This window comes from Orcinus orca, chromosome 17 (assembly GCF_937001465.1).
Source record: "Orcinus orca chromosome 17, mOrcOrc1.1, whole genome shotgun sequence".
NCBI lineage: Eukaryota > Metazoa > Chordata > Mammalia > Artiodactyla > Delphinidae > Orcinus > Orcinus orca.
The window spans coordinates 32,928,171-32,954,253 of NC_064575.1; the positions used below are offsets into that span (position 1 = coordinate 32,928,171).

Here is a 26,083-nt window from a genome sequence, read left to right on the forward strand (position 1 = left end):
AGAGTAACAGACAGGCAGAGACAGAGACTTGGAGACAGGGAGATCCAAGGGGGGAGACAAGGTGACTGAGATGGGAGAAGGAGAGATATGGGGGAGAGAGGGAGGGGCAGGAAGAGATAAAGAAAGGGGGAAACCCAGACCGAGAGAAAGAGAGAGGAGAGACTGAAGGCTACAAACCACAAACAAGGATTTGATGAGAATCTGGAAGGTGTTTTCTCCTGCTTCCCTCCCCAAACCCCCAGGCCAGCCAAGTCTCCATTCCTTCCACCCTCGGCTCAGTTTCCAGCTGCTAAAGAGGTCAGGGAGAAAGAGAGAGAGGAAGACACACACAGACACACACACACACAGACACACACAGACACACACACACACAGACACACACACACACAGACACACACACACACACACAGACACACACACACACACACACACACACACACACACACTCTCCCCCCAGATCCTAGAGACCCCTTTCCCCTGATCTCTTTGTAGGGGGAGGGAGTTGCGGAGGGTGCCTCTCCTAGCCCTGACCCCTACTCACAAATGTACATACCCCTTGTCTGAGAAAATATCCCAGAATACTTCCCACTCACTCCCCACTCACACTCACTGTGTGTCTCCTTGTGTAAGTGCACCCCCCCATACTCACGCCTGTCCACAGGGGCCTGGCCTCACACACACTCACAAATACACATTTTGTGGCATACATGTCTCTGCTCTCACACTCATCTTGAATCTCACAAACATAACCGGTGAACCTGTCCCTATGCTTTCTTACCCATACAGGCAGTGACACACAGGCCTCATCGTGGCTTCTCAAAACATGTTGATACACACACATACACAGTCACACTCTCACACAACAGTGGCAGTCACCCCAGAGCCGAGAGAGGACTCTTTCTCTCTGGAGGGGAAGATCAGGGTTCCCAGGGAGCCATGGTGTCATGGTGGGGGGGTATGCCCCCCACTCTGACCTAGCTGGCAGGGCAGGGAGGCAGGAGACACTTTCAGCCGGTGGCAGCCTTCCTGCAGGGCCTGGCCTGGACACAGAGAAACTGGCTGGTGTGAAAGAGCTGAGAGCTGGTGAGAGTGGGTATGCACGTGTACAAACATGTGCGCGTATGTACAGGTATAAGGGATGGTGAGTGTCTGTTACAATGTATATGAGAGAGACTGAGTGCATATGAGGTGGGATATGGGTGTGACAGGGAGATCCACTCCCCAAGGTGTGTGGAGTGTGTGGGTGTGGGTGTGACAGCTACTTGTCGGGTATGTCTGTGTGGAGGCATGTATATGTGACAGGTGCATGTGGCTGTACCTGGCTTTGCAGTGTGCGGGTGTGTGTCATGGGCGTACACATGTGAAGGACTGGGACTCTGGGGCTGAGGGCATGTGTACCAGGGTGCAGTGTTCTGCAGATGTGAAGGTGTGGGGGATGTTTGCGTGTGAGTGTAGTGTAGGCAGGGGTGCATGGATGAGGGGGTAGCTGCCTGTGTGAGGCTGTGAGCTCGTAGCCTGGGTTGGAGGGCTGTTTTCCAAGGCAAGGATGCTGCTTGAACAGAGGCCACCGGCATGAACACATGCGAAGGGGCTCCAAGGCACACAGTTGGGCGCTGACCCGCACAGACGTACAAGGACAGACATACCCGCCCCTGTCCTCCTTCTTGGTCTCTCCTGGCGTCAGTGGTTTTCAAAGGAGCCTCCACAAGGACTGTGTGCTGTGCAGTTCCCCCCACCCCCCAGCCCGTGCCTCTTCAAACACAGGGATGCCCTCCAGGCAACTTTGTGGAGGCTCCTGCCTCGACCATCTGAAGGCAGATGGGTGGGCTGGGATCTGCTGCCGCCCCCCCAGGGAGCGAGGAGGCGGCACTGCTCCTTCAGCCTGGGCACAGGAAGAGACAGATGGGCTGTCTGTCTCGACACCCGGACGTGGGGTCTGGGGGTAGGCGGGCACCACCGGCAGAGGGGCTCTAGCGGGCAGCCCCCAGGTGGGCCCCTGAGCAAAGGCCAGGACTCTGCCCTTCACCTCCTCAGAGGGGCACCCGCCCTCACCCCGCAGCCCCATCACCTGTCTGGGCACAGGGGCCCAACTCCAGCCCCTTGTACCTCCTAAATACACAACCACTTCCCCACTCACAGCTCCAGCACCCCTAAACACACAGCCCCAGCACGCCCCCAAACACACAACCACCACATGCCTACCCACCCAAACACATATTACAGCCCTAGTACTTAACCAAAACCCAGATGTTTATGACCCCCAATATACCCCCAGACACCCCAACACACACACAAGGCTTCTACCACATCCTGAAACAGATCAACTCTTCCTCCAATCCCAGCACCTCCCCAGATACACCCAGGACCCTACTGTAGCCCTAATACCTTCCACACACTCAGGTTCTCAGAGTCCCAGCACCTAACCAGACACCCACAGGCTCTCCCGACGGCCCCAGCGTTTCCCTCCGCTGCAGCTCATCACGTCCCCAGACACATTGATACAGCCCCCTACACCTTTCCAAACTCTCCCTGCGACATACACGTACACACACCGCCTCAACACCCACGCAGAGGAGGACACCCCTGTAGCCACACCATTTACCTCAAACACACAGACACGGTGCATCTTTGAACAGTAATGTCCCCTCAGCTTCTCGTACCTTCCAGGCCGTGCACGTGCATGCGCATCCCGCACACGCACACCCCCCCCCCCCAGATCCCAGCACCTCCGCAAACAAGCAGTCCTCTGTGTGTTCCCCAGCAAGCTGCAGCTCCAGTACTTTCCTCAGCCATCCAAGGGCCCAGGGACAGCCCCACCCCTCTCCAAACACCAGTCCCGCACTCATACACAAACACACAGGGCCCCAGCCCAGTCACCCCTCAGAGCAGCTCCGCCCTGCGCCCACACCTCACCCTGCAGCCGCACTCCCACCATCACACGTTCCAGCACAGCCTCCCTCCTCAGCGCTCTCCATCACCGCTCCCCCACCCCACCTTGTCCTCCCCAGCCTCCCTCCCCCAACCTCCCCCCAGATAGCCTCAGCCTTGCAGACACACTGGCCCACTCTTCCGTGCTCTCTCTCATTCTCAGCTGCCTGGTCCTCCCCCACTTCCCAGAGCCTCCTCTGCCTGGGGAGGCATCTCCACCCCCCCTCATTGCCCCAGGCCTTTCATTCCTGGACAGTGAGGCTGTACATCTGGTTCAAAGCTGCCCCACCCAAGACCCTGTGCTCTGGGCACCCTGGCCTGGGCTTTGGGGGTTTGGGGCCTCTTTGGGGGCTCTTGGCACCTGGTCATCCTGGTGTGTCAGCCAAGAACTCTGAGTACCCAGCCATGCCCTGACTCTGTCATGTATGGGTGGGGGTGGGGGGGTCTGGGCAGGGGGATTTACCCCCAGCCTGCACATTCTCAGGTGCTTGCCAAATCCCCCTCTTCTTGGACTCACCTGAGGGGGACATTGGGTCTGGAGCTTCAGGAAAAAAAGATGGAGAAGGTGCTGGCTTGATATGCTTCCCCTCCCACCCCACCCCACCCCCAGATCCCGGCTTGGGGCTTGGTCTCCCTGGGAGTCAGTTCCAACAGTGAAGGTTACTTTACTAGATGCATGATTTTAAATGGAATCTCCACCATCTGTTCCACCCCCTAATTACAGATGCACAGAATCCGCCTCAGAGGGCAGCGTGAGGGGAGTGATTTAGAGGCTGAGCTGCTTCTGCCTGCATTAGGGCTGGGGAGACTGGGGGGGCCTCTGGGTATTGCTCACAGCCCCCCAATCCCATCTCTTTCCCAGGGGCCCCTCGTGCCTCTTCTCTTGCTGGGGGAAAGGCTCCTAGAAAGGTGCCCCAACCCCCTAGACCTGAAAGAGGAAGCAACTGCAATGCTGAGGGAGGGGTCCCTGAGAGATCGCCTGTGTCCCAGGCCCCAAGTCTGGGGAGGCAGGCTCATTAGAGCCTTAAAAAATTCAGTGGATCGATCTCTTGCCTGCTTCTTGTGCCCTGGGGAGCCACAGGCGCTGGTCTGGCCCAGCTGTCTGCCCACCCCAGGGGTAGCAAGGGTTAGGGAGGGGGCGGTTAGAGCAGAGGTGGGGACATCCAGGTTTTGGCAGCAGAGGATGTGGCCAGGCACGCCAGGACCCACCAGGTGTGTTTGCACGTATGTGCCGGTCCTCCTTGGCGCAGCTGGCAGGCCCGACCCCAGCTTGAGCCTTGCCCTGTGGGGCTGGACGGGCACCAGGGGCCGGAGGGGATGGGCCAGGGCCTGGGCCTCAGAGGGTTCCGAGGGACACCCCGAGGATGGGCCTACCTTTGCCCGTGGCTCCGGGGACCTGGGGGCCTGGCCAGCTCGCTGGTGGTGGTGGCAGCCGCGGGCACGCTGTGGTAGAAGCTGGAGCATTCACTGTGGGGAGAAGGGGAGAGAGGCCGGGCTACAGGAATTTTAGATTGCTGCAGGCAGGAGGGTCTCTGAAACCCTGTGGAGCGGGCAGTCATGCAGAAGTAATCCTATCGCCGCCTGCCTGCCTGGAGGAGAGGAGAGGAGAGGGGGCTGGGAGCGGAAGGATGGCGCAGCCGCCCCTTTCCCACCTCAGCCCCTGCCCCAGCCAGCTGTGGAGGGAGCCCGGGACCCCAGGGGGCTCCCCCGGGGAGGCACCACCCTTCCACCGCTGCCTGTGCCCCCTGGAGGGGCGGCACCGCAGCTGTTGCTCGGCTAGGAGCTCTGGGTTTTATAAATAATGCAGCTTGGAGGTGGGTCACCTTGGGTCACCCACTGTGGCATCATCTCCAGCTGGCAGTCCTGTGGCAGAGCCCCTCTGCCTTCCAGCCTGCTGCTCCTCTTTTGCTATGTGAGTTTGGGCCAGAGGCCCAGCCTGTGTGAGCTGGGCCAGGGCAAAGGAGTATGGAAGAACCCAGAACCCCCTGTCCTTTTGTACCCCGCCCCCACCAGCCTTCACAGGTTAACTGGCCACTGGCTCAGCAAATCCAGGCTGGGAAGGGATGACCCACTGTACAGGGGCCTCCCGAGTTCCAGCCCCTCCATTTTGCAGATGGAGTAACCAAGTCCAGAGAGGGCAGGGATGGCCAAGGCCAGCCAGCTGATGAGCAGCTCCTTCCTGTCCCATTCTGCTGTCAGTCAAGGCTCTTCTCAGCCTCAGCTCAGCTAAGAGCAGGGCCTGGGGGGCAGGGGGGATGTTTGGGAAAGTGGTTGCGGCTGAGACGTTGCCATGGCGATGCTGCAGGATGCCGAGCTGAAGTGGGGATCTTACAGGGTCTCTGGGGCCCCCAGCTCCACACCCCTGTGGTCTTCTCCTCCCCATCTCCTGTCCCCCACCCAGAGGCCTGTCAGGCAGCTCCGGTGACAGGCTGGGTGGGTGACAGGTGGTGCAGGTGATGGGCTGGGTGGGTGACGAGCTGGGTGGGTGACAGGTGGTGCGGGTGCGAGGCAGGCAGGTGACAAGCTGGGTGGTGACGGGCCCTGCTGATGACAGGCAGGGGGTGTGGTTGGCGGGGATGCTGTCTCCTGGCTGGTGGCCTGTCGCAGCCCCCCCACCCTCACGCGTGTGCACATGCACAGACTCTGGGCTCAGAGCTTGGGGCTAAGATACTAATGAGGCTTATTACGTGTTGGGGGGCAGGTGCCCAGGCTCACTAATGAGAGGCCTTTAACGAAGAGGGGAGACAGCTGGGGGGCTTTGAGGAATTTGGCTGGCCCTCCTGGTCTGGAGGATGAGCCAGGTCGGGACCCCACCTACCCTTTCCCCCGGCCACTTGGCTTTGTGTTAATACTACCCACAGTCATGATAGTTAACCATTGTCCAAGCGTTGGCTACACTGGCCGAGCCCTTTACATGCGTTTTCTTATTTCAACTCAGCAGTCGTAGGAGGGAGGCACTATTGCCCATTTTATGGATGAGGAATCTGAGGCTGAGAAGGCAAGGGACTTCACGTAACAAGTTTCTGTTGCAGCTGACATTTTAATCTTAAGTCTTTCTGTCCCCAGAGCCCGTGCTCTTAACCATCCCACCAGTAACACTCAGGTCTTGGCGCAGACCCCGACCTTCTCTCAGGGCCTCAGTTTCACTCTTCTGGAAAATGGATGTGCGGTGGAGGAGTGAGCACCATACGTTCTTCAGCTCTGACTTGGGTGGCTTCAGGGGCTCCTCCAGTTAACTGCCAAAGCCTCACCCCATCTGGCCCAGATTCTAGGTGACACCCCTGGACTGGAGAGAGGGCAGGGCTTAGCACTGAGGCAGCGGAGCTGAAGGGGGATGCCTGGGGTATCCAGACCACTTCCTGCATTGTGTGGTGGGGAGGCTGAGGCCTGGAGAGGAGCAACAAGGGCCCAAGGCCACACACCCTGTAAGCTGTAGGGCCCCGTGGGATCCCAGGTCTCCTGGCCTGTTGGAAGGGCGAGGCTGGGAGTGGTGCCAGAGCTGGGAGGTCACCTCCTCCTGGACCCACCCACCAGCCTAGCTTCTGCCCTGGAGGTTGTGAGCCCCTACATCCTGGGAGGGGGCAGGGGGCTGTTGGCCACCTCTTTAGGGCCATGCCCCTTCCCCGTCAGTCTGGGCCCGTAGTGTCAGTTGATCTCCTCCCTTTGGGACCCATTGGGGTGGAAACTCCCTGGCAACAACTGATGGATGCGTTAAGGCCTTGACATTGGCCTGGGGCCACAGCATGACCCTGGAGGGACCAGGCTAGGGCTGGGGGGCTTGGAGGGGAATTTAAGGGAGAAGAATTAGGGTCATAAATCTTGGAGCGTCTGGGTTCTCTTCTCCTCGACCTTAATCTCTTACCAAACCTGCTCTCCGGCTGCTCATCCAAGTCTGAGGGTTGAGGGGGGTCCACCTGCCCATTCCCCTCTCCCTCCAACTGATGCCTCCCGCCCCCGAAATTGCACCCCCTATGGGGAAGAACAAGTTGCAGCCACTGCCGCTGGACAGAATTAAGAACTTGTGTGTCTAGACTACTGGATTTGGCCTCTGATTCATAACAGTAGGCAGGGCAGAGAGCTTCACTGCCTCAGTTTCCCCAGCCTTGGGTTTGAAATCCTCTCCTGGTGCCTGACTGCTCAGTCAGGAAGGAGTGCTAAGACCAAGAGGGATTTCACAGCTGCGGGACACATGGCCCTGTCCTCAGAAGCCCCATTCTGAGATAAGCAGCACAGTCCTGGCCTTGAGAGCCCTCAAACCCAGAGGTGAGGTCTTGAACTCAGGCTGCGTGTGCGCTGAGGCTCAGGTAGGGAGTGGGTGGTGCTGGGTGGCTGGTCTGCTTTGTGAAGCAAAGGCTGAGGCTGGGGAGAGGCCAGAAGAAGGGTGGCGGTTTGCCTGGGGGGCTGAGGAGCCGTCTGTGGTTGGGGGTGGGAGCCTGGAAGGGTCTGGCTTTCCCATAGTCCCGGGCAGCTGTAGCCTGAAGTTCTGGGGCCCTCCTAGCTCCCCAGGGAACCCGCTGCTGCCCGGCCCTGGGGACCCAGGCGTCCTGGCGGGTGAGGGTGGTTCTCCGGCAGGCGCCCTGCCAAGCCTTGCAGCCTGCTCACCAGGAATCTTGTTGCTGAGAGATGGAAGATCCAGGTCGGGCCTGCAGCTCATCCCTCCCCTCCGGGAGGAGGAGGGGCCCAAAGATTCCTTCCTGCACCCGCCCTCCCATCTGGGGCAGGGCCCTCCTCAGCAGTGGGTGGGGCTGTGGGGCCCAGGACAGGCCTCTAAGGCTCCGTCACATGTCCTGGAGCCTAGCCCAGCCAGCAGTGGGCACCGGGGCACTCTGGAGGCAGAATGAGCCTGGTGTGGCAGAGGAGAGGCGGGGGTAGGGTGCTGAGGCCACAGGGGGCCCTGCATAGGGGCCTAAGCCTGGCCCTGGCCCCCACTGACTCCCCCAGGGCAGAGGGTGAAGAGTTGGTTCTCTTCCATTATGGGAGCGTGATTTTATTCCACGTGTCACGGAGTCTGAGATTAACTTGCTCACCAGTCTGTGACAAACCCCTCACACCCAACACACACATACACACACAGAGGCACAGAGACACACGGAGATCCTTGGTCTCACAAACGCACCTTCCACAGACACACATAAGCATTTCCATGCTACAACGCATGGCAGACTCTCACATGCAGATACACAAGCACACACTCACACTTAAAGATACACTGAGATCTAGATCCACAGTCTCCAAAGCACAACGTTCTCCCACTCACACTAAGGCCACACAGACAGAGATACAAACAGGCGGTCCAGGGGGACGCTCGCAGCCTTACCTAGACATGCACAGATCAAGGACGCCCGGTGCCCCACAGGCACAGATACACGTAGACACACACAACCCCAGACACAGTCTTGTGGGCAAGCCTAGACCAACCGCCACACACACTGAGACAAAGGCCCAGATACATACAGAGACAAAGAGAGGCACAGACACACAGCCGGCAGCACGCACACAAGCACAGGCGTGCACACCCGGACACAGACAAAGACAAATGCCCAGAGGTTTTGCTGTGGACAAAATGTGAGGCGCACACACACATCTGGGCCTCCTGCTCGACCTCTCTACCTGGGGACGTGGTGATCTGGCGCCCGTGGCTCCAGGGAGAACTCTGAGGAACCTTCTGCTCGGTCAGAGCCCCCCACCCTGGGCCCAGGGCCAGTCCCCACCTCTGGCTCCCGGCCCGTGGCCGAGGCCATGCAGCCACACCCTCAGCAGCGCCCTGACATCCTACCTTACCCTCCGCGTCATGCACACTCACGGTCACACCGTCTCCTCCTGCACGTGCTCACGACACCCTCCACGCCCGCACACTTACGGTTTCTCCCTCACACCCCCCTCAGGTGTCCCCTCCTTGTTGTCTTTCTCAATCACTGTCCCCACCCCCTCGCCCCGCAGACATGCACAACCTCCGGCACAGCCTTCGTGGCCCACACCCTCGCCTTCTCACGCAGACCCCCATGCACAAATAGAACGCACGGGCTCTCCGCCACAGACCCACAAGCCACGTACACGTGCTCCTTCACATACTTCCTCAGCACCATTCTCACAGACTGATTCACAAATGCAGCACACTCACACACGCACACTCCCCCGCATACATCCCCACCGCCTTCTCACATGCACGTGTGCGTGCACACACACACATACTTTCAGAGCCTCCCTCACACCATCACTTTCCTTCCTTTGTCTCTCACAAACACTCCCTCTGCCAAGAGCGTGGCTCTGCTGCAGAGCAGCCCCTGAAGTACTTGTCACTGTACTCCACCACGTCCTTGGCCTTCCTGGCCTCAGTGTCTTCCCTTCCACCTCCAGCCCTGCATACTGTGGCCTTGTATTCTTTTGCCATTTCTCCGTGTAGTCAACAAGAATATGTAGAGTATTCATTTATTCATTCAACAAATGTTGACTGAGCACTGATTATGGGTTAAGCATTGGGGATACTATGATGACACAGGTCCTTCCCTCGTAGAGCTCTCAATTTTGTGTCCAATTCATTTGCTGCTTGTCTCATCTGACTAGAATGGAAGGTAACCCTTGATCTTGGATGTTGAGAGATGTGTAGGAGTTCACAGGAGGAAAAGTAGGGGAAGGGTGTTCTAGGCAGAGGGCAGAGCATGTGCAGAGCCTACAAGTAAATCAAGGTACAGTAGGCTGGAAACTGAGATGATGCTCAGAGACTACAGGAGAAGCTGCAAAGAGGGAAGAAGCCAGATGTCACAGAGTTTAGATGCCATGCTCAGGGGTTTAGATTTTGTCTAGTGGGCCACAAGGAGTCATGGGAAGTCTTTAGTGACAGGACAGGGTGAGGAAATGATGGTGGTCTGACCTAGAAGAGGTGAGTGGGAAGGAAAGGAGACTCATATAGGCACAAGAACCAGTGGGGTTCCAGTTCCAGAGCTGTGACCTCAGGAAAGTCACACAACCTCTGTGACCTGGGTCCATCACATGAGGATGGGAGACAGTACCAGAGCCGGGCTTATGGTATATGCTCGATAAACAATAGCCATCATTGTCAGTTATCGGTAGGACATGGCAGGGCATCAGATGAGGAGGAGATTTTACTGAGCACCTACTGAGTGCTGGGTACTGCGCCAGGTGCTGGGGCCCAGAGGGGAGGTGGTCTGCGGCTTCAGGAAGCTCACACACCGTAACCACAGCTCACGTGGACAACAGAGTGCGGGGTGTGCGGGTGGAGGCAAAGCACCTCGGAAGGTTAGAGGCGCATGAGGGCTCTGGGTGGCTCACGAAGGAGCTGGCATTGAGCCGGACTCTAAAGAGGCTGGTTGAACTTGGGCAGGCAGAGGTGGGAGAAGGAGCTTCGGGGAGAAGGAGCCCTGTGAACGACAGCCTGAGGGCAAGGGGTCTAATCTGGCTGTTGTGTGGGACACAGGAAGGGGGTGTCATGGGATGGGATTATGGAGGCGAGACCTTGGTGGCCAGGCTAAGAGGGGGGGTCAGCACGGGCTGAGCTGCACTCTAGAAATCCCATGTTTTGGTGGTAACATGGAATGTGTCCATTAGAGACTCTGCTCCAGGCTCCGCCAGTAAGCCGTTGCCCTCTTCGACCTCAGTTTCCCCATCTGTGTGATGAGTTCAGTCTTGTTTAGGAGGGAGTTCCGGTATCATGTCCTGGGGCTGGCCTAGCCTACTTTGTTGGGCATCTTCTGGCCTGGGATTCTGGGTCTCAGCAGTGCTTCCTTCCTGAGCACCCTCAGCCAAAGAAAGCAAAATGAGGGGTTCCCCAGAGGCAGGTTTTGGGCGCTGCAAATGAGGGGCCAGGAGCTCCACACGGAAGGGAGGGGTCTTTGCCTGGATCTGACTCCAAGCCCCAGAGGGAAACCAGAAGAGAATGTCAAGGTCCCTCTTCCCTCTCGCCCTGACCCGTGTGGTGGCAGATGTGGGCCATGTGCCCAGTCCCTGGTCCAGGGGGTATCAGGATTATTCTGCCCACTGACAGAGGAGCAGGGCTTGGGTTCAAGAATGTGGCCCAGGGCTTAGAGTCCCCTGGGGTTAAGGAGCCAGGAGGCCAATCTTAGGGTGGCAGAGCCAAGTAAACGCCCATGGGTAACAGGGTTCATTTATATTTGGTGTTGCCAGGAGTTGTGGTCTAAGGCAACTCCTGGTGACACCCAAAAAAATAAAAAAAATAAGAAAAAAAATGCTGATTTTATAAAGACTGCTTTCTTCCATAGTTGACAAACTTATGATGGTACCGATGGTTGGATACTACTCTTAGAGATGAAAAAGGTCTTAAGGATTCTTCCATGTTCCATTCACCAATCTGTGTTCTTGTTCAAAGCAAAATTAATTCCTTTCAAAATTAACATATTAGCTTAATAATAATTTTTAATCTTAAAATAATCTATCTGTGAGAATGGGAATTTTGGGTAGGAAAAAGTGACAGAAGATGGGACAAAAAGAGAATTCATAGAAAGACAAAACAGGATTTTTTAAATGGTGGGTACCAACTTCTGTTTCCAACTATATCAGTTTACCTTAGGAAAACATACTAGAAAGGCCAGATAAATCATAAGCAACATTTGACTGTCAGCGTTAGAAAGCTACTGAGGTAGCCATGACCTAGAAAAGTAAAATAGAGGAAGAAACTCACTGAAGTGAGAACAATATTCTGCACATGCGATTCTAGCCCAGTCATTTAGGAACTACTGATGAAGAGCAAAAGTCTGAGAAACCAAATGTGGCTCCTAAGAGGTAGAAAAGCCAGTAGAACTTAGGACAATGTCATAGGACTAAGGAAACCAGAGTTGGAATTGAGAAATAACAAGGCAGCTAGAATTTTAAGGACCAAAATCACAGAGAGAGTAAAGATTCAGAGAACGGAGCTGGATTCAGCAACAGTGTTCCCTTGCAGTATTTTCCATGTATAATAGGTAGACAAGACAAGATGCTAAGAAGTCAAACAAAAGCTAACTGAAGTCAAAGCAAAGACTTAGTTGGCTCATAATGCTGAAGAGACAAAATTGGGGTTCAGAACCTATGAAAGATTTGTGGCCCAATGGAAAACTAATGATATGAATTAGGACATTGGAAGTCTCTACGTGTGTGTGTGTGTGTGTGTGTGTGTGTCTGTGTGTCTGTGTGTCTGTGTGTCTGTGTGTCTGTGTGTTAGGAAGGTTGATGCAACATCTACATTGAACCTTATAAAGAAGAAAAATGAGTATGAAGTTGGTCCAGGTGACTGAGGTGATCTTCCCCTCTGCTCCCTACCTAAGAATAGGAAATTCTCTCCTCAAGAAAATACAGTTGACCCTGGAACAATGTAGGAGTTAGAGACACTGACTCCCTGTGCAGTCAAAAATCCACATATAACTTTATGGTCGGCCCTTCTTATCTGTGTTTCTGAATCTGAGGATTCAACCAACCACAGCTCATGTAGTACTGTATTACTTATTGAAAAAAAAATCCATGTATAAGTGGATCTGTGCAGTTCAAACCCAGGTTGTCCAAAGGGCAACTGTAATGTCATTCAGATTCTCTACAACTTGTCATATCCCAAGTCTGGTATTCACTGAAGAACCACCAAGACTACCAAGAAAAGGAGAATTAGAATAAAAAACAAAACAGAATCAGAATCATAGATGACTTAAACATTAAAGATCTTACATATTTTGGTAAATATTATCAAGTTCAAGAAAATAGATGACAAGGTGAAGAATTTAACTTGACAACTAGAAACTATAAACTGATTGAAGTTGAACTGATAGAATTAAAAATTATATGAAATTTAAAACTTGGTAATGGATTGGACACAGGTAAAGAGAGGTAAGTGAACTGGAAGATAGAGTAGTAACAATATTAACACTAAAGCACGGGAAACGAAAAGAATAAAAAGTACACATAAGCGCATTTGAGACATATGGGCCACAGTAAACATTTTTATCATATGTATAAACTGGAGTCCAAAGAAAAAAGGAGACAGATTGGGATGAAAACACTATTTCAGAAATATCAACAGCTGAGAGTTCTCTAAAACTAAAAGGAATATATGGAGCCATAAATTCAATAAGCACTAAAAAAGCGCAACAAGAACAAATACAAAGAAAACCACACCTAAGATCACCACAGTACAATTCATGAATAGCAAAGAAAAACATGACATCTTAAAAGCAGCCCAACGAAAAAGAGAGATTACTTTCAAAGGAACAATAGGATTAAGATTACAGCTTACTTCTCAGTGAAACTGAATGGATACTAGAAAATAATGGAATAACATTTTTAAGTGCTAAAGAAAAGAACTGCCCATTGGGAATTGTAGAGGCAGAGAAAATGTTGTTTGGAAGGAAAGATGCAATAAGGAAATTTGCAGACAAACAAAATTTAGAAAATATTTTCTCATCAGAACTGACTGAATTAAATTATAAAGGGAGACCTGCAGGCAGAAGGAAGATTATCACAGATGAAAATAAGGACTTTATAAAGAATTATGTGTAACAGAAAGGATAAGTGGATAAACCTAAATAAAATCTAACAACACAAAAGGGTAATAATAAAATATATCAAAAATTAGAATGCATTAAAACAAATGGAAGAGGAAAAAGTAGTAAAAGAAATTTAAGATCTCAGCATTGCTTGAGAAGCAGTAAAAGAGCTAATAAGTCATGGTACATGTGTAACTGCTATTTATGTAAAAGTAACAAGCTAATATAAGGGAAAATGGAATTTGAAGAAATCTCGAAGAAAGAAGAGCAAAAGGAACATAACAAGGTGGGACAAATAGTAAACAAGGAGTAAACGGTCTGTAAGAAAATACATTAACTGTAAATACTCAAATTAAAGGACAAGGATTATTGAAACAAACAAAAAACCTAATTCTATGCCACCTACAAGAGACAAGAGTCAGATTGAAAATGAAAGGATTCAACAATTATGGCATAACAACCATAAGCAAAATTGAAGAAGATTTTTTAATGTTAACATAGATTTGAAAGCAAAAAGTATCACTGGCGATAAGGCAGGATAATAAAACCCACTGTTACTTTACAAGGAATATATTATAAATCTAAACTTCAATGCAACATATGAAGGGAAATTCCAAAAATCTAAGTAGAAATAGAAAAATCTAAATTACCTAGATCAGTAACATAGAACCACAACAACAAATCAGCAGATTATAGAAGATCTGAATACCATCATTAAAAACTTTGGCCTAAATTTACATAAAACACCGCACCAACAATGATGGAATATATATATCACGCAGAAATTTTTAGGTGCACATGGCACATTTATAAAATTGACTATATTCTGGTTATAAAACAAGACTCCGAATAAGCAAGAAATTTAAACCTATATAACCAATATTTTACCAAATAGTTGGATATTAAAAACATACTTCTGATCATTATGTAGGTCAAAGATAAAGTCGCAATGGGAATTAGAATTTTATTAATTGAATGATAATGAAAATATGCCATAACAAAACCTGTGGGTTGCAAATAAAGCTGTGGTCACAGAGAAGTTTATGTATTCCAATTATACTCTCTAAATGTAAAACGGAAAGGAATAAAGCAACTGGAAGATAACCTATCACCCTGAGGTAGCCAGCTCCTGAACTGTACCTGGTGGGGAAGGCAGGGCAGAACTTCAGGAGGCCAGCTGGGAGCACGGTGAACACCATCTCAGGAGCAGTCTCCAAGAAAGAGAATTTAATGTACAAAGGGATGACTAAAATATATTTAAGAGCTAGCACCCTGACCCTTCTTAAGAATGACTTACGTTGTTGGGGAAAAAATAAGAAGTGCTCGATGTAGAAGGTGAATAGCTTTATAATTCCCAGGAGAATCTTGGTACCAGGACCACACAATGAAGAACTTGGAGTCCCCATGGCTAATCCAGCAGAGAGAAAAGGAGGAACAGAGATGCGAGAGAAAATAAAGGGAACTCTTGGTGCAATTCGGTGCTGCTGCAGGGCCAAGTCCAGGTATGTGCTCTCTATCTCCACATCTTAAATAAAAGCCACCATGTTCCTCAGTCTTTCAGGTACTTAGAATTTCTCTTTAGAATCTGAAAATGGGGTCAGGTTTCCTGTCTGCGTTGCTACAGTACAAAATAGAGGCAGGATGTTTGAAATAGTTCTCCATCTGGCAGAGGAGGCCTTGAAGCTGTGAGCCACTCGCTGCACACCAGCAGGACATGAAGGATTCTTGAGCAGATCTGAAGCTACTGGGAGGCCTTTGAGGAGTTAAATCCCATAGTAAATACTGTACCTTCAATGGCCCCTTCTCCCTCTCTGTCCAGCCTTCCTCCACTCCCGTGGGGGCCCAAAGGGGTTAAATGAGCACTCTTTGACTTGTACTTGGTGGTCCCAGAACTTGACGTGGGCTTGGAGACTTCCATGAAAAAGTCTGCCTTCCATCTACTGGCTTGGGTTTCTTGGGCTCTCTGCTCCAGGCTAATCCCTTCAACCTGCTTTTCCCATTTCTGCCAATAATCCCCCTCTCCAGACCTTCCTAATGCTCTTCTGGGGCAGGGGGGAGACTTACTGAGGGCAATGTTTATTTCTAGAGGGAAAGGTGACCACATGACTTCCCAGTGGTCGTCCCCTTGATGATTCAGTTTCTGTCTAGATTAGTCGTGGGTGTTTGTGCACCCCAGCCTCACCCCCAGGAGGCTTTAGAACACTGTCCTTATCTCAGCACTGAGCCTCTATCTAGCCTCCTTCCCTCTCTCTCCTTACCCATCTTTACCCATAGACTCACAGGCTTTCTGGACCTCTGAGGAAGATAAGCAGTTCACTGGAACCTCTGCTACAGAACCAAACATATTGAAATGACTCTTTACGAAGATACTGAAACAACAGAAAAAGAATACATGACGATTGTTTCTCCTGAGGGTTCAGTTACCTAGGGGGCCTTTAGCAAACTTTGACTGATAAATGTAACCTTTCCGTCCTTGGCAATAGTTGATCACACTGTGAGGAAAACAAGTTAGAGAATGGAAAAATAATATTTGGATTTCAACGAAATAATAAAGATGCAGGGACTATCTTTGACTTTTGCAAGGTGAGAAGAGAGTTTACATTTTGATTATTTGATGGCAGGAATCCCTTTTAAAACAGGGCCAGTCTGCATGATGCATTTAAAAATCAACCTTTTCAAATATAGCCATAACCCCCACAAGATTTCTTGATTTCTCTGGGGTCAGATAAACCATCACATCTCACAGTGGTGCCCTGTATATGAAAGTGATAAACATAACCTGGAAGCACGGCAGTGGCTAAAAATATGGAGCTGGTAGCCATTCCCTGAAAGGATTTTTTGCTTTTAATTCATTGCATAAAATGCTAATGTCCAAATTCAGGCAGGTAGATCTTACCAACCATCAAGAGCTTCAGCCCTGCTAACAGCTAAGTATGCACTTTTAAACCCTACTTTGACTGCTCCAGAAACTTACTGGGTTTCTTTAATGCCTCTGTTACTATTTCCTTTGTGTCTTTTTCTTTAAAAACATAGCTGTGTGATCTTGGGGAAGTTATATTATTTCCTTGAGACTTGGTTGCCTTCTCTGTGAATATCTGGGTATAATTTTAGTATTGCTCAATAGAATTTTTGGTGATAATGAAAATATTCTATATCTGTATCATGCAATGCAGTATTCAATAGCTACATGGAGCTAATAAACATCTTTGGAATATGGCAAATGCAACTGAGGAACTGATTTTTTAATCTTATTTTTAAATTTGTTTAAATATAAATAATGCCACGTGGCTAGCATCTGTTGACAGTACAGATCTACATAATATTTTAAGGACACTCTCCACTCAAAACCTCTACCATTCATTAACTCAACCTAAATATTTTTGCCCTCTGACAAACAAAAAATAATTTATGCTTCCCTTGAAATTATCTGTCAAGACCTTTATCAGTTTGGGGACATTATATTCTTAAAATTCACTTTGCTTTATGAAACTTTAATAATGCTGGACTTTCCTGCCCTCGGTACCACCTTTGTGATGATGGGAAATATTGTGGATGATCAAGGACCATTTCAAGAGATCATGGAGAGAAACCTCCTTCTGGATTTAATTTCATTATGAGGATGTCAGAATGCTAAATTACTTAAAATAAAACCCATACCATTTTTATGCTAAGTTATATTCTACATGTAGCTGGAAAAACGTTAAAAAGATTTTTAAAGAACTGTGCATCTATTTTTGAAGCTGATTTGGCTGTTCAAGCCTTGTTAGCACTTTATCCATCTCAGTGCTCTTTCACTTAGTAAACAAATGCAGTTGCCATAATTGCTGCATATGTGTCTGTGTTCCCTTCTAGGCTATATGTTTTTGAAGTTAGAAACTATATTTATATCACAGCGCCTATGTATAGCACAATACCCATTGCTAATTCAGATTGTGTTTTAAGATATGAGGCAAAATGTAAGACTTTTGTTATAGTCATAAACGTCTAGCAAACCAACCAGAAAATAAAAGCTAACTTTCAGTTGGTTGGCCGAGAACAAAAGAACGAAGAATACCTAGTGCAAAACCATATCTCTAATAGCTACTGTTGAATTTAGAGCACACACATGCTAAAAAATATCTTATCAAAGATTTGAGGTTGGACCAGAAAAAATTATATCAGAAGTGAAAATAATCATGTGGTCTGACCAGGGTGGATCACACAAAGTAAGAGTATACTATATATAAAGTAGATAGACTACGAGGTCCTACTGTATAGCACAGGCAACTATATTCAATACCTTGTAATAACCTATAATGGAAAAGGATCTGAAAAAGCAATACATATATCTGAATCACTTGGCTGTACACCTGAAACACAACATTGTCAATCAACTATACTTCAAGTAAAACAAAACAAAAGAAAACACTAAGTGTAAAGGGAAGTATAGTTTTATAAATTCACCTCTGATACCCAATGGACCAACTGAAAGACAACAGAAAGTACAACTTTCTAGGAGACAGGACATGGCCAGCAAACCAGGCCGTTACCCTCGGTAACGGTCATACCTGCCAAAACATATAGACACTAGCCTGCATTCATGAATACATAGGAATTCTTCATTTATCTGGCATTGTTAGGCAATGAGGTATTGTATGTTAGGAGAAGTATTTTTAAAATGACAAATTTAAGAGGAGTTATTTTAACCTTCACTCGGTAATTTTTTTCTAAAATTAAGAAATGTATCTACTGGTGTATCTAATGTTTCCTTGATAACTCGGGGTCATCAGTTCAATCAACGTTTGCATGAATAATGTGAATGGAAACAAGACAGGCATGCTTACTGAAACTGAAAATGACATGGCACTGGCTGGAGTAACTGATGAGAGAGCAAGAAGAAAGCAAAACTGAAAACAAACTGTGATCAAGAAACAGTCAGTCAAGTTCTGACTTTCTGTACTTAGTTTCAAAAAGAGATACCACAAATCCCAGCGAGAGACTCCAGCATCATTAGCTGTCTTTCTCCTTTGTTTCCACCTTCCTTTCCTTTTCCTTCTACCCTAGATTGTTCCAGGAAGTGTTTATAGCTCCTTGCAAGACACATTCTAATACTTGCTTTCTCTCACACAAACTTCACAGTATGTCCATGTGATAAATGGTGTGGAGGTAAAAGAGAATTCATCACAGGGACATCTCCTATGAAAATAAAATTAGAAACTAGCTTCTAAACATGAAGAGAGAAGGGCGTGGTATCAGGCACTAATTTCCTTGCGAATTCCTCTCCATTTCTAGTAGACGTTTTTCTTTACCAAGATCCCTTTTTAGTTGTGTGCCATTCCAGACTGCTCCACTCCGCCCACCATCATCTTGTAAAATACATTCACACTCTTTTGTGACCCTACTTATTTGCCCATTAAATAATCAGTCATAGAACTGTCAGAATTAAATATAGAGTGAAATTAAAATACTGGAGTCACTTGGAGGGTTTAGCAGCTCCACCAGAAAATACTGGGCATGGATTTAAAAGAGGCTGCGTGGGACTTGCTCTTGTCCAAGTTCTTTCTCAAGAAGTATCTGAAATAAGCCTAAATTCAGAGTTAATCAGACTGGCCTGCTTTCTCAGGTGGACTGGAATTCATTGCTCTTTCCCCTCAACTCCCTGATGTCAGTGGCACTTTCCGGAGACGAGGTGGACTTCTCTGCCTACTGAAGAAGCTCAGTTCCCCCCGGGTCCACTCCCTGTCTGAATCCCACACTTGAGGCCAGATGGCAGCCTTCCCAGAACATTCGTGGCCTCCTTTCAGTTTCCGACCTGCTCAGATTGAGTCCCTCTAGACTCTTTCTCAGCTGGAAACGTGATCTTCACCCCTTTCCCTAACCTGGATGGTTAACTTCCCTCTTTAGGCCTCAGGTCCTTTAGCTATAAAATGATACAGTTGCCCTTAATTCTAAAGTCTTCTTTCTAAAGCGCTACAATGTGGTGGCTCCTTGAAAATGTTTCTCTTTGCTGGTTTTAATTTTGTAGAGAATTAAAAGCACAGCTACTCTGGGCTTCCCTGGTGGCGCAGTGGTTGAGAGTCCGCCTGCCGATGCAGGGGACACAGGTTTGTGCCCCGGTCCGGGAAGATACCACATGCCGCGGAGCGGCTGGGCCCGTGAGCCATGGCCACTGGGCCTGCGCGTCCGGAGCCTGTGCTCCGCAACGGATAAGGAAAATGTGCTTTTGTAGTTTGATTAACAGGGATGGAAGATGACTTAGTATGTTTTAAGATACTCATGATCCATTCTCGTGAGAGTCGGGGGAAGAAGGGGAAGAGAGTTAATAAATACCAAACGATTATGACAAATTAAGTTCACCAAGATGTAGCTGATTAGTTAACTTGAATAAGCCACACAAATCCAATTCAAGTTTTGCTTTATTTTTCTAAGAAGGGATCCCACTGAACTGAGTCCCATGTTCAGTAACTCCACATTCAATGACTTAGTCTTTAAACACTGTTATGTTGCTGGAAGCAGAAATATTGCCCATCAGTCCTAATTGATGTTTAGCTATCACGCACATTTGAAATAAATTTATTACTTTGACTGATCTCAGTGTAATACATTCCAGAGGGGCAAAGAGCTCACGAAAAGTTATGGAGTCTCCATCTTCTACACTAAAGTGTGCAATAGATTACATATTATTTGGCCGTGAAATTCACAAGCCATAGAAACCACGCCATTAGCAATGTATACAGTGGTAAACAGCAGGTAATGAGAATGATATAAAACCAAACAGACTGCGTATGTTGGCACTGCTGCCAATAAAACAATCATTAAATGCATTCATATGCATCTACGCTAGGTAAGCTCTTTAGGGCAATTGCTATGAATTCTACATACCTGTCAGGATACTATATATAGCCCACTTTCTATGCCCTTTATTCAAAGACGCTGAGAAAGGGTTACTCTGGGTAAATCCAGACCTTTTCTCAATATAGAATTTGGTCAACATGCATTCTGAACAGCAAAATTTCACAGTATTTTCCTACACTAATTGCCACCTCAGCAAATGCAGGATTAAGTATAATGGATTATAAGAAGTTAGAAAGGAAAGATGGAAGAAAAGAAGGAAGGTAGAAAAAAGGTGGATATGGAGTACTTCAACATTTATGTAGAGTGGACCTAAAACTAACCTGAGGTTTCCCTGAATTATTAGCATATGCTATAGAAACTTAAATGAAAAAATAAAAAAACCCAGCAAGGGAAACTCAAAGATTCTCTGTTTTTTCACTTTACTGCATATACACGTCCATCTTAATCTATATGCTTATATCCAATAAGAGAGCATTGTTTTGCAAGGCTATTTGGGTTCTATCAGCATGTAAAGGTCAGACAACTCAACTTAAGCAGAGTCAGCTTTCAGGTGAATAATTGTTTCTTTCAGGTTGCGAGCATTTGAATTCTCCAGAAATGTTTCCCAAAATATGAAAACTAAAAGAAGGGTCCTAGGACAGCGTCCTTTAGAAGTTTTATAGTATCAAGGTTTTTGGAGGAAGAGTATCCTTGTCCATTATCAACACAATGATTCCAAGCAGGTCAATTTATGCTGAGAATATTATATAACAGAACCCACTTCACCTCCATTATACTGACAGTGATCTTCCTTACTTCAACCTTGTGCTTCTTAGTAAAGTTGAAAATACTGAGCCAAGAACAGACAGTGACAATGCCAGAGACTCAGATGTACCTATAGGTGCCTTCAGACAACATCAGCCACCCAGGCTAAAGTCCTGGTTTAAAACATCCCAACATGAATGCATCTCAAAAACCATATGCTGAGCAAGTGAAACCAGATCAGAAGGGCACCCACTGTATTATTCAACTTACATGAAATTCTAAACTGGGCAAAAGTCATCTCTAAAGATAAAAAACAGATCCGTGGTAGCCTTGGGGTGGGAGATGGGGATACTTTTGCAAAAGCCTAGGAGGAAACTTTCTAGGGTTTTAGAATTGTTATCTATCTTTATGGGGGTGGTAGTTATACAAATGTATACATTAATTAAAAGTCACTGAACCGTTGACTAAAAATGTCTGCATTTTATTGTATGTAAATGATACCTTAATAAGGTTGATTACAAAATGAACCAAAACCAAAACAAAGCAGAAGAAAAACCTCTCAAGACCTCAAAGGAAATACACTGTTTTCTTCCAGGGTACCAGATTGGAAATGAGGCATTGGTCTGTTCTACCCTCAGATTATCCCTAGGATTATCTAGTCGATTTTAAAGCACTAGAGTCCCCTATCAGGAAAACTCACCCCATGTTTAATTACTTGGATTTCTTCTCTGCCTCTTCTCCCAACACAGTGAAGCCATTCACGGAAGAAAAACCATCTTTTTCCAACTTTGCATCACCACATATTCTTTCCAAAGCTATTAATTATGTAATAAAATTTGGCTACACTTTGTAAAAATCTAGCTTTTTGAGGCTTACAAATCTTAACAGTTAACCTATTGCCTCCACTGGAATTTGCAAAAAAAATTATTTTGAAAAGGAATAGCTGAGAATTGACATTTTTGCTTTTTGTGATTTTCTCTTCCCCTAAGAGAGAAGTGAGTAGGAATGAGAAACACATACATAAAGAAAAATAAATTATCTTGCTGCCTTTGCATGGTTATAATTTATAGGAGGCCCTTTTCAACAATAATCTATTATCAGAATCAATAAAATATAATCTCCATGAAGGCCAGGCCAGGATATTTGTCCCTTTTTCAGCAGATTGCAATACAAACCACATTCATGGATATGCTTCTTGATGATCTTTGTAATACTGTAACAGTTGCCCATTTCCTCATGCCTCTTCACCTTAACTTCAACCTGGTTTTTCACCAATGACCTCACGTTTCCTTCTCTGTCACTTGGTTGTGGGCCTCTTTTCCAACTCCAACTCCAACTCGCATTTCACTCTGGCACGAAAGGAAGACTCACACCTTCCTGGTTTTTAGTGATACTTCAAGGTCATTACCATATTGTGATCACCCTGAAGAATAGCCAGACAATTGTTATTTCAGAGCCATCTGACAGTTTGTAGTTCTAACAATTAACTAAGGACCGCATTTGTCAAAAATATCCTAGTTTAAGATTTTGGTAATACAGCAACAGTAATTCCGAAGTCATTTATGACAATCAGTGTGGGAAGCACCCTCCTTCAGGAAGATCCTTTGCCATACAATACTCTTTCCCTGTCTGGTAATAAGGAAGCATGGCCGTGGAAAGTAACCTTTTGTGGAAAGAAATACTTGGCTTTGAGAAGGCTTGAAGTTCATATCTTTTTCTTGAATTAGATTCCCCATTAATTACTTTATCCACAAAGAGGTAATTATCAGAGTTATGTAAGCAATTAAGGAGATGCTACTCCACATTCTTTCAGCTTGTTGACCTTTCTCACTTTATTTCATGTGGCTATCTGAAACATCAGTGATTTACATGTCTTTTTTTTTTTTAACAGATTTCTGTGTGTGTGTGTGTCCCCATGATGAAAACATCATTAAAGTAAAATATCATGAATACACTCTTAAGAAGCAGAGTCTAAAGTCCTGGAAAATATGAAAGCACTAATATTCATGGACAGCTCTACACTACACTCTGAAAGTTACTCCAAATTTTGTTGATCTCTCTTTTGTCTAGGAGTTTTTCAAATTTTCTACCATGATCATTTGTTAGTTTTATAATTACATAATAAAGGCATTACATCATACAATCTTTTGTTATCCATTGCAGTTTTAAAACTATTCCTTTCCTTGTCCTCAGCAGATATGTCATAGATTTTTCGTACACAAGCAAAGACTTTCAACGTAACAGTACTTTATAGTGAGAAGAACTATACTGAGCTATCTCTATCCTAAGACAATGCACTAGGAAAGCACTAGGAATTCTTAAGCACTAGGAATACAGAGACGATCAAGGGGCAAGTTCCTTGCCTTCGAGTATACATAATCATTATAGCAAATGCTTAAATAGTGCTTAGTATATAACTCACCACAGCAGTCTTATTATCCTCCTTTTTAATAGGTGAGCAGAGGAAGCCACAGGGAAGTCATAGGGTAAAGCCAGAATTTGAACCTAGGTAGACTAGTACACTCTCCACGGGTTTAACTACTACATTAAAAAATATATATATATATAAGTTATATATATAACTCCAAGTATTCCAAAGTTACAAAACACTTATCTACCAAAACTCAAAAAGGAGCACACAAACTTGCATAGAAAATACACATGTAAAAGTTCATAAATAAACCACAATATAACCTGCTCCACATAATATACTGACTGCAGTGTCCTTGGCCTCTCCCATCCTTAGGTAGCTGGAAATTACAACAAAATAATACTTTTCACCTTTGGAAGCCACACCATCTCTCATACCCACCAACCAATTACTTCCTTAGAGAGAATAGGAAATTAACCTGAATATCATAAAAAATATGTATATATATATATATATAGCATTAGTGATGTAGAATCTTGTTTAAAGACAATAACTTCAATAGCAGAGGGAACGTTACCATTGCAGGCTTCAGATAACCTCTATATTTCTCAGATTTCATGCTAAATCATAAAATGCCATATTGTGTCTGAAGCTATTTTTTCAATAGTCCATTTTCTTAAATGCACTAGCAAAGCAGTAAATACTGAGGAACACTTTGGCTCCCAAATCCTAAAGCCATTCTGATTATGCCTGGGTGATCATGGGGACGTCATCGGAACTACCAGAGGACTGGCTGAAATACCTGTGTTCTGGCCAGCTTACAAATTAGAAATTATACAGAATCCAATTTTATTTTTTGTTATGTAATTCCTATGAGGCTTTTGGTATGTCAATGTAAAGTCCTTTCATGTGTAATCTTTATCCATTAGATAGGGAACAATGCCAATCCCCGTCATAAATACTTTCACAACCTGACACTGAAAATCCACTGTAGGGCATAGGACCTGCAAATAGGATATGAATCACACACATCCACTCGTTCAGATAATCCACAAGTATTCATTTTTAAGTCTACTATATGCCAATAATGTACCGCCCTCTCAGATGCTAGACCATGCTAAATGCTGAAACAGACATACTCAGTTCGGGCCCTCCTGGAACTTATTACCTACAGAAGTGCCTTCATTGTAAACGGTCAGGTCTCAGCCAATGCTATTATCATCAGCAGGTGACCAAATGATACAGCTTGCTTTCTAAATAAGCTCCACACTCCTTGCTTTCAACATTTTTGCTTTCCTTCAAGGCACATAATCCAGTGGTCAGTTTCTCCCAGTTAGTGAGGTTTGGGGAAAATTATCCAGTGAACAATTCCTTGTGGCCTCACTCCTTCCTCATACTCTCCTCTGTGCTCTTGAGCTAAAGAGACCTGGATTACAGTCACTTGCTCTAACCTTATTATTTTAAAATACGGCTGCTCCTGCTTTGAGGATTTCCACTGGACCAACACAGAAGCAAAGCAGCACTGAATCAGAAGCAGGTAAATTTCAAAATGACAGCTCTAAACATATCCACTCTCCTTTTGTTTTCCTCCTATCCCTTTGCTCTGAACACCTCTGCCCTGAGGCTTTGCCTTTACCCTTCTCTGATTACTGCTCCAAAAGGGTTTCCAAGAGCGGGGAGTATTTATGGTTTCATTTGCTCCCAAGTCCTTGGTGGAAAAGGATGCTTGCTTCCTGATTCTTACTAATTCTACGCTCATATCATTAACACAAAAATCATCATTTAAAAAAAAAATTTCCTCAGCTTCATACTTCTTCTGGGCCAACACTGAAAGACTATTTTCAAAGAAACAATATCCTCTCTCCTTTGCTCTTTTGAGTTTCACGTTCTTACCTCCAGTCTCATTTTCAACCCTTATTACGGGATGCATCACAAACACAGAAGAAAGTTCTTTGTGCTTTCCTGTACCAGCTAATTATTCTAATTTGTTCTGTCTCTACAGAACAGAATGCGAAATCAACACAAAGGCTGATTATGCGACCTCTTCCAAGGGAATGGTCTGAGAGTTGTCTATTTACTAATGAAGCTCGGTGTGTATTAAGGGTTGACTGAAGCAATCATCAGGAATTTTCATCCCTTAAATTAGTCTTTTCTACCAGATGCACATCTTTCATTTTGGATAATATAACTTTTAAGGTCAGGATACAACTGGACAAAAGAAAAGAAAAAAAGGTAACCAACACAACATTTGCAGTAATAACACAGTAACAGCTATCATCCTTCCCTGAGGAATTCAGCCTACTTTATGGACACAATTTAGTACAAACTCATAGGAAAGTTAACAAAACCCAAAACCACTTCAAAATAGCGTAGAGAGGTAAAGGTCAGAAATTATTACTGCCAGACCCAGCAGACAATGGCACCTACAGGAAAGAGCACAGGATAGGAAAACCTGGAAGCCTGTGTTCCAGTTTTGGTTATTCCTGTAAGCATTAGTACGATCTGAGTGAACTCAGCCTGCCCTGCTTTTTCCGTTTATAAAAACCTACATCATCCTCTCAGTAGAATGAAATGCCACATCTGAAAAGTTGCAGATCTCTTTAGGAAAGAAACAAAACTCATGCTTTCCAACCAAAATGGAATAATTCAGTCAATGGAGACTTAATAAAACTCTGCCATAAAGCAATTGTTTACTTGAAATCTATCTTTTGTGGTATATTTA

General features: G+C 46.4%; 1 protein-coding gene and 1 pseudogene across 2 annotated transcripts in view; both read left to right on the plus strand.

Moving 5' to 3' along the window:
- Nucleotides 1-23,133, plus strand: part of LOC125961821 (AT-rich interactive domain-containing protein 1A-like) — a 469,905-nt gene extending 446,772 nt beyond the window's left edge. For both annotated transcript variants that reach the window (XR_007472861.1, XM_049700846.1), the window contains one exon: nucleotides 22,882-23,133. The gene's annotated coding sequence lies outside the window, so the exon portion shown is untranslated. The remainder of the gene's footprint in view (nucleotides 1-22,881) is intronic.
- Nucleotides 1-26,083, plus strand: part of LOC125961664 (ferritin light chain-like) — a 438,815-nt pseudogene that overhangs the window by 395,257 nt on the left and 17,475 nt on the right.